Source organism: Hipposideros armiger, unplaced genomic scaffold (genome assembly GCF_001890085.2).
Source record: "Hipposideros armiger isolate ML-2016 unplaced genomic scaffold, ASM189008v1 scaffold_816, whole genome shotgun sequence".
In the NCBI taxonomy this organism is placed as follows: domain Eukaryota; kingdom Metazoa; phylum Chordata; class Mammalia; order Chiroptera; family Hipposideridae; genus Hipposideros; species Hipposideros armiger.
The window spans coordinates 445,069-453,673 of NW_017732166.1; the positions used below are offsets into that span (position 1 = coordinate 445,069).

An 8,605-nucleotide genomic window follows, 5' to 3' on the forward strand; every position below is an offset into this window, starting at 1 on the left:
GTAGTTCCATTTTCAGTTTTTTGAGATACCTCCATACTGATTTCCATAATGGCTGCACCAATCTGCAGTCCCACCAACAGTGCAGCAGGGTTCCCTTTTCTCCACAGCCTCGCCAGCACTTGTTGTTTGTTGATTTATTGATGATAGCCATTCTGACTGGAGTGAAGTGTAGTTATGTTATTTTTAATACTTTTGTTTTTTAACCTTTATACTAGAATTGTAAGTAATTTATCCACAACCATTGCAAGTTTAGACCATTTTAAATTAACTGTATACCTACCTTTACATGTGAGTTTCATACTTTCATGTTTCCATGTTACTAATTCAAGTCCTTTTATTAATATTTCAGGTTAAAGAACTCCCTTCAACATTTCTTATAAGGCCAGTCTAGTGGTGATGAAATGCTTCAGCTTTTGTTTGTGTGGGAAACTATATCTCACCTTCATTTCTGAAGAACATCTTTGCCAGTAGAGTATTTTTGGTTCACAGTTACTATCTTTCAGCACTTTGACTATGTCATCTACTCTCTTCTGAGCTGGTAGGTTTTTGCTGAAAAATCCACTGATAGTCTTATGGGGCTTCCCTTGTCAAACAAGTTGGTTTTATCTTGCTGCTTTTAAGATTCTTCCTACATCTTCAAATTTTGACCATTTGGTTATAATGTATCTCAGTGTGTGTGGCTTTGGATTTCTCTTATTTGGGTCTCCTGGGCTTAGTGCATCTGAATTTTATTTCTTTCCCCAGGTCAAGGAAGGTTTCAGCCAATTTTTCTTTGAATTTATTTCCCTTTCTTTTTCTCTTCTCCCTGTGTGGCACCTCTTATGCATTTATTGGCCTACTTGGTGTCCTATAAGTCCCATAAGCTGTCTTCACTTTTTCGTTTTTGTTCCTCTGAATGAATTCCACTACCCTATGAGTATATTCAAATTTACTGATCTTTTTTGCTGCTTGATCTAGACTCCTTTTGAACCCTTCTAATGAATTTTTCTGTTCAGTTATTCTGTTCTTGAGCTCTTTTTGATACTTTTCTTATATTTTCTATCTCTGGTTAAAATTCTCACTTTGATCATACATTGTTCTCTTGACTTAAGTGAGCACCTAAATGACCAATATTTTTAACTATCTGTTGGATCAATCACTTATCTCCATTTCATTAATGTTGATTTCTAGAGATTTGTCTTTTTCTTTTGTTTAGAACATACCCCTGTTTTTTCATCTTCTTGATTCTCTGTGTTGGTTTCTGTGCATTAGATAAAACAGCCACTTCTCCCATTCTGGCCTCTTGTAGGAGATGTACCTTGTCAATCAGCTCAGTGTGAGTTCTTGGTTATCTCTCCAACCTTTGTGATTGTCCAAGCTACTGCCTTTGTTACAAGTGGCTCCCACTCTTTGAGGGTGTGCCAAAACCCATCAGTGCCCCATACCCATGGGAAAATTCCCATAGAGGACTGCAGTTGACCCTTGAGCAGCACAGGTTTGAACTGTACAAATTCCCTTACACGTGGATTTTTTTCAGATGACCCATACAATTCAGTTCACCCACACAGTTCAAACCTGTGTTGTTCAACGGTCAGCTCAGCATTTGGGAATCCATGTATGTGGAGGGCTGACTATAGTTATGTGAAGATTTTCGACTGCAGAGGAGGTTAGCGCCCTTAACCCCTAAATTCTTCAAGGGTCAACTGTATTACCTGCCTGTCCCTTTACCTCCCTAATGCAGGCCAACTTGAAGCCTAGCCTCCCAGGCAGCAGCTGGAAAAGTCAGAATGTTAGATATGCATAGACAGGCTCTTTGATTCCCAAGATTTTCCTTTCCATAGCTGTGACAAAGAGCATTAATAGTAACCTAATTGGCTTGTTCAGTGAGATTATGAAAATACCATATGTAAGCACCCAGAAGGCTGCTAGTAAATAGTAGCAGCTCAATAAATCATATCTAAAGTTGAAGTGTAAATATTAAGCTTGAAGCCCAGTCAGTGGTATTCTGGTTTATTTAGCTCCCCACTTGTTGTCTTGTGTTTCTCCTTCCCAGCAGGCATCTCGTCCCTTGCTTATCTTACCTGCCCCGAGACTCATCACCCCTGGACCACCACCTCTACCCCAGTACTTCTGATTCTTCCTGGACTTAAGTTAGCAATTCACATTTGCTCCTTTGTATAGCCTATCTTGTTCCAAAATGGATTTTAAATGGCTTTAAAAATAAAAAAGTTTCAATGAGTGTGGAAATCTACATGCAATAGAAGCAAGCAAGCAGTGGTAAAGGAGGAGATACAGTCAATGCCAAGGCTCAAGATTCTGCATGCAAACAGATCCTGTACACATGAAAAGCACTGCCATCTATATCTAGTAGTGATACCTTAGAAAATTTTTTTATAAGGACAAAGCAATAATAGAGAAATGAAACAATATAGTATAGCAAATATAATAGCCAGTTTAATGGGAATTATTTCTCTTAGTGTCTGTTTGTGCAAAAGCTTCTAGTATAAGAGCTCAGGGTTATTTAATGACATTGTGGATTTTATAGTATTTATTGGCTCTCTTATGAAAATGTTTGAAGCATCTCTGAGCCTAGTTCGTAAATGAGTGAAATGGAGATAAAAATACTTAAAGGTGTGCGTTAATCTTAATGATACATAGTGTCTACCCTTTAGTGTGAGTATAGAATATGCTCAGTGAACTTTAGCTATTGTTCACGTTAATTGGTAATGCTTTCTACAGTATAGATAATTTTTTTTAATGTGGTCCTGATATACTTAATCCAGGAGTACTTTTTAGGATATGTACAATAGATATTATTTCTTTTGATAACTATTAGGTGGCAGTGAGTTTAATGTGATGCTGCTGATATACTTTCATTCTTCATTTCATTGAACAGATATTTTTAGAGTACCAAGTGCTGGAGATACAATCATGTCGATAACTTAATGGAGTTGGTAGTCCAATAGTGGTGACAGTCCTGTAAGCAGCCAGCTACAGCCTGGTGGCTGACAAAGATATAAACAGGGAGCATTAGAAGGGAGAAAGAGCTCCTGAGCCAGGCAGCCTCAGGAAGGTAGAGCTGTGCTGAGATCTGAAGATTGAGCTGGAGGCTCTACCTAGGATTGGAGACAGCAGATAAAAAGATTTGGCATCTAAATAACTCATTTGAGGAGCGTGAAGGAGGCTGATTATTGAGAGAAATCGGTATGGCCATGGAAGAAGCTAGAGAGCTGGCAACATCAAGGCCCTGAAAGGCTTGTACTATATGCTAGGTGTAGACGCAGCCTAGAAATTAGAGGGGGTAACAGAGCACATAATTAGGTCTGTGTTTCAGAAAATTTACCAGAAATAATGTGAAGAATGAATTGGGGATGGGCTGGGGCATTGAGTCTGGAAACAAGCACACATTTGAGGTTCACAGATACCACCTTCTCACTGGGCCATCACATAATGGAAGGGGCAAGGGAGCTCTCTATGTTCCCTTTTATAAGGGCATGAATCCCATTCATGAGGGGTCAAACTAATCCCCCAAAGAGCTTACCTTCAAATACCATGACATTGGGCATTAGGATGGAACACGTGAATATGGGGGCACACAGACATTTAGCCCATAGCAAGCATCAAGGGCATACCTGCAGCAGAATAATGATTGTACCGGGAAAGGTATTTTGGCATCACTCTGAGCACACGGTAACTGTGAGTGAAGTCCCTAAGGTCTTACCCCACAAAATAGTAATGTTTCTGAATGTTAGCAAGCACTCATTTCTCCATTAAGAAGGAAATCATAGCAAAATGTACATAGCATGATTGCAGTTTGACATTAGCTGTACCCTACAAGATAAACTAGCTATAAAATGTATAACGGAATGATTTACCTGAGGGTATCAGCTATAAACCTGTTAAGTGTAGGGGTTTGTTTATGAAATAACAAAACTTTGTTTTTTGAATAATTGAGCTTATCAAGGTCATTCCCTGCTTACTGAATAAAAGGGGAAAAAGTAATAAGAGCTTCAACTGATGCTGTTACTAAGATTTCTTGTCCAGGGATTCAATTCTAGTGCTGAGCAATGACCAGAAAGTGGCCTGACGTTAACCTGCTCTTCTCAGACCAGGGATGGAGGAATTTAGGGCAATTTGCCAAGTAGGAATTCAGTACAAATTGTAGTTGAAAATTTTAATAAGCTAATAAACAGAACTGTAATTTAGGGGAAGTAAGGTTTACCAATTTAAAATAATAAGCTATCGTGTTCAAGAACTGAGCAGCATTTAGTAAAATAGTTAAAGTCCATCCATAATGCTGAGGACAGCAATATTTTTAGTGTTTACCACCTATTTTCCCTCAGTTTGTTTTAAAAAAATAATGATGCATGTTTAAAGTACCTGGCAGAAAAGGGTAAGGTATTTCAGATTCCAAAGCATTGTGTCTCACTGTGCTCTGAACTTTAAAGTGAATAATAGTAAAAAAAGGAGTGGCCACCAGCTTAAAATGTGAATTCATTTCATTTGAGCTCAGGATGGAAGAAGCTAAAATACTGGGTCGTCAGGAAAGTCATGACACATTTTTGCATTGAAAAACGTAGAAAAACACATCATGATTTTCCCAACGACCCTATAATGTCCTTGAGAATTTCTTTCCTTGTTTTTACCAATATTTGCCTGTTTTGAATCTACCTAATGAATTCAAAAATACATTTATTCACTATTAATAAGAGCTGTTTGGTGTCAGATACTGTGCAACGCACTGAAAATTTGGACGTGAAAAAAAGGAAAAGGCAAGATGGGTTTACTAACCAAAATAGAAAATTAGGAATAAAGTGATTTAAGCAGTTATTTTATTTAAAATGTTATAAAACAGTGTTCATAGAATTACTTAAGTGTTGTATCTTAGACACAAACATGTTTATCTCTTAGGGTGTGGGTTAACTATTTGATTAGATGAGTATGTCCTAATTTAATAATCCAAGAGGGAAATTTCCTAAATCCCTACATGTAATGATAGCATGTATCATTTTATTAAAATGTAAGGTTTGTACTTGAAACTCTCCAGCTCTTACAAAGAGGAAATTCCAAGCATTTTTTGTGACAGGCAGTGTTAGTGGGTGGATGCTGTCAAATATTGAATTGGTGAACAGCTTCATTCACATAAACTAAAAATGTACAATCTTGGATTGATGTCCTTGCTGCTCTCAGTGATCTGCAGGAAGCCTGTGTGTACTTCCGCATGTGGCCTAGATTGGATTTCAGTCTGTCTTATCCATGTCAGCCAAGTCAACAGGAAGAGTCCAAGTATCTGATTCCTGTAGTTGTTTGAGAGGATTCTTTTTCATGCCTTCATAGTGATTAACCTCTTCATTGGGAATGTTGCTGGTTTGCCAGAAGAAAACTACAGTACACACATGCTCACAAGATCATTTGATGTTTAAACTTTAAACACTTTAATACTAATTTTATTAAACTTATCAGTATTTTTATGATGAAATATAGATAAATGCAAACATTATATAAAATCAAAAGTTAGGGATGCTGAAAAGTTAATTCAACATAATTGGCAGTAAGAGATTTTAGGCCAGCTGCCAACATGGGATTATTGAGTAGTATGGATGGTAATTGCAGAGAAGGTAAAGGCCTTTTACTGAATGACAGCATAAGAATCACCTGGACTGGAGCTGTCTTTTTGACATGACATTGCCTTTTTTTTTTAAGTTTCAGGTGTACAAAGCAATGTAATAATTAGACATTTAAACCCCTCATAAAATGATAACGCACCCACCCACCCCCCAAGCTTCTACCCCTCTGACATCTTATATAGCTGTTAACAGTACCATCAACTATTTTCCCTATGTTGTACTCCACATCCCATGACTATATATACCTGTATATTTAGTTATAGTTGACATTCAATATTATTCTAGTCACATACATGGGAAACCCCATAAGGCTATCATCGGATTTCTCAGCAGCAACATTACATGCCAGAAGGGAGTGGCAGGAAATATTTAAAGTACTGGAAAAAAGGAACCTAGAATACTATATCTGGCAAGGTTATCATTCAGAATTGAAGGAGCGATAGTTTCCCGGACAAGCAAAAACCAAGAGTTCACCCCCACTAAACCACCTTTAAAAGAAATGTTAAAAGATCTTTTTTATGCAGAAAAGAAAGGCCATAACCAGAAAAAAGAAAATATAGGAAAGAAAGAAATCTCACTGGTAAAGGAAAATATATAATGAATACAGTGAATCAACCACTTAAAAAGCTAACATGAAGACTAAAAGACAAAAGTGAAAAATTAACTATAACTACAATAAATAGTCAGAGGATACACAGAACAAAAAAAGATGTAAAATATGATGTCAAAAGCATAAAGCATGGAGGCGGAGTAAAAACGCATTGCTTCTAGAATGTGTTTGAACTTAAATGCCTATCATCTTAAAAAAGACTGCTGTAGATTTAGATGGATATCTATGACCTTTATTGTTACCATAAACCAAAAACCTACAAAAAAATATACCAAAAAAAAGAGGAAGGAAGGAAGGAAAGAACCCCAACGAAGCATTAAAGAAAACCAGGAAATAAAAAAAAAGAGAGATCAAGAGAAGAAGAAAATAACAGAGAACAACCAAAAACAGTTAACAAAATGGCAATAAGCACATACCTATCAATAATTACTTTAAATATAAATGGAATAAATGCTCCAATCAAAAGATATAGGGTGACTGAATGGATTTTTTTAAAAAAACAAGACCATCTATGTGCTGCCTACAAGAGACTCACATTAGATTGAAAGCCAAACAGAGACTGAAAGTGAAGGAATGGGAAAACACATTCTATGCAAATAGAAACAAATCAAAGTTGGAGTTACAATACTCATATCAGACAAAATAGACTTTAAAAAAAAGAATTTTAAAAAGAGAAAAAGGGTATTACATAATGATAAAGGGGTCAATCCAAGAAGAGGATATAACAGTTATAAATATCTACACACAACATAGGAGCACATAAATATATAAAGCAAATATTAATGTATATAAAGGCAGAAATTGACATTAATGCAATACTAACTGGGGACTTTAATATCCCACTCACCTCAATGCATAGATTATCCAGACAGAAAATTAATAAGGAAACAATGGCTTAAATGTCACATTAGCTCATATAGACTTAATAGACATTTATAAAACACTTCTTCCCCCAAATGAAGAATATGCATTTTTCTTAAGTGGACATGGAACATTTTCCAGGATAGATCATTTAGTAGGCCACAAAACAAGCCTCAATAAATTCTTGAAAAAAACTTCCTTGAGACAAATGAAAATGAAAACAAAACTTTCTAAAATTTATGGGATGCTGCAAAAGCAGTTCTAAGAGGGAAGTTTGTAGCTAAGCAGGCCTACCTCATGAAACAGGAATAAATCCCAAATAAACAATCTAACATTACACCTGAAGTAACTAAACCAAGAAGAAGAAACAAAACTCAAAGGAAGTAGAAAGAAGGATATAATAAAAATCAGAGCAAAAATAAAATAGAGACAAAAAAAAACAGAAAAAAATCAATGAAACCAAGAGCTGTTTGTTTGTTTTTTTAAGATTTTATTGGGGAATTGAGGGAGGGGAACAGCCATGTTGTTCTTAAATCTTAGTTGTGGAGAGCGCAGCTAGCTGAACTCCAAGTCCAGTTGCCATCCCGTTGGCAGCTCTCAGCCACTCAGCTCAGGGTGCCGTGTTCAATCTTAGTTGTGGGTGGGCATAGCTCCCCATCCCATGTGGGAGTCAAACTGGCAACCTTGTTTTTAGGAGCCTGTGCTCTCACCAGCTGAGCCACCCTGCCACCTGTTGGCAGCTCAGGGGCAGCTCAGCTCAGGCGCAGCTCACTGGCCCATGTCGGAATTGACCGGCGACCCTGTTGCTCAGAGCTCACACTTTTAACCAACTGAGCCACTCGGCCGGCCCAAGAACTGTTTTTTTGAAAGAATAAACAATATTAACAAACCTCTAACCAGACTCATAAACTAAAAAAAAGAGAGAGAAAGCCCAAATAAATAAAATGAGAAATGAAAGAGAAGAGATTACAACCGACATCACAGAAATACAAAGGATCATTAAAGAATACTATGAACAAATTGGAAAATCTAGAAGAAATGGATAAATTTCTATAACCATATAACTTTTCAAGACTGAACCAAGAAGAAACAGGAAATCTGAGCAGACCAATTCCTAGCAATGAAATTGAAGCAGTTATCAAAAAACTACCAACAAGCAAAACCCCAGGACCAGTTGGCTTCACAGTGAATTCTACCAAACATCTAAAGATGAATTAATACCTGTCCTCACTTCAAAAAATTGTCGAGGAGGGCCGGCCGAGTGGCACGATGGTTAAGAACTGGCTTGGGACGCCAGAGGGCCCCGGTTCAGATCCCATATATGAGGGCCAGTGACACTGCCCTCCAAAGCTAAGATGCTGAACAACAGCTCAACCTGGAGCTGGGCTGCCGTGAGTCGCCGGCGATGGCGTAGGCTGCAGCCCCTGTGGCAGTCGGTTGCCATGGTCTACCGTATGTAGCCAGCAGCCAGCGTGAGCGGCCAGCAGCTGCAGTGAGCGGCCGTCCAGAAGCCGGCGACTGATCTGCC

General features: G+C 37.7%; 1 protein-coding gene across 1 annotated transcript in view; it reads left to right on the forward strand.

Moving 5' to 3' along the window:
- SPIDR (scaffold protein involved in DNA repair) overlaps window positions 1-8,605 on the forward strand; it is a 351,985-nt gene that overhangs the window by 238,822 nt on the left and 104,558 nt on the right. The gene's annotated exons all lie outside the window — the stretch shown is intronic.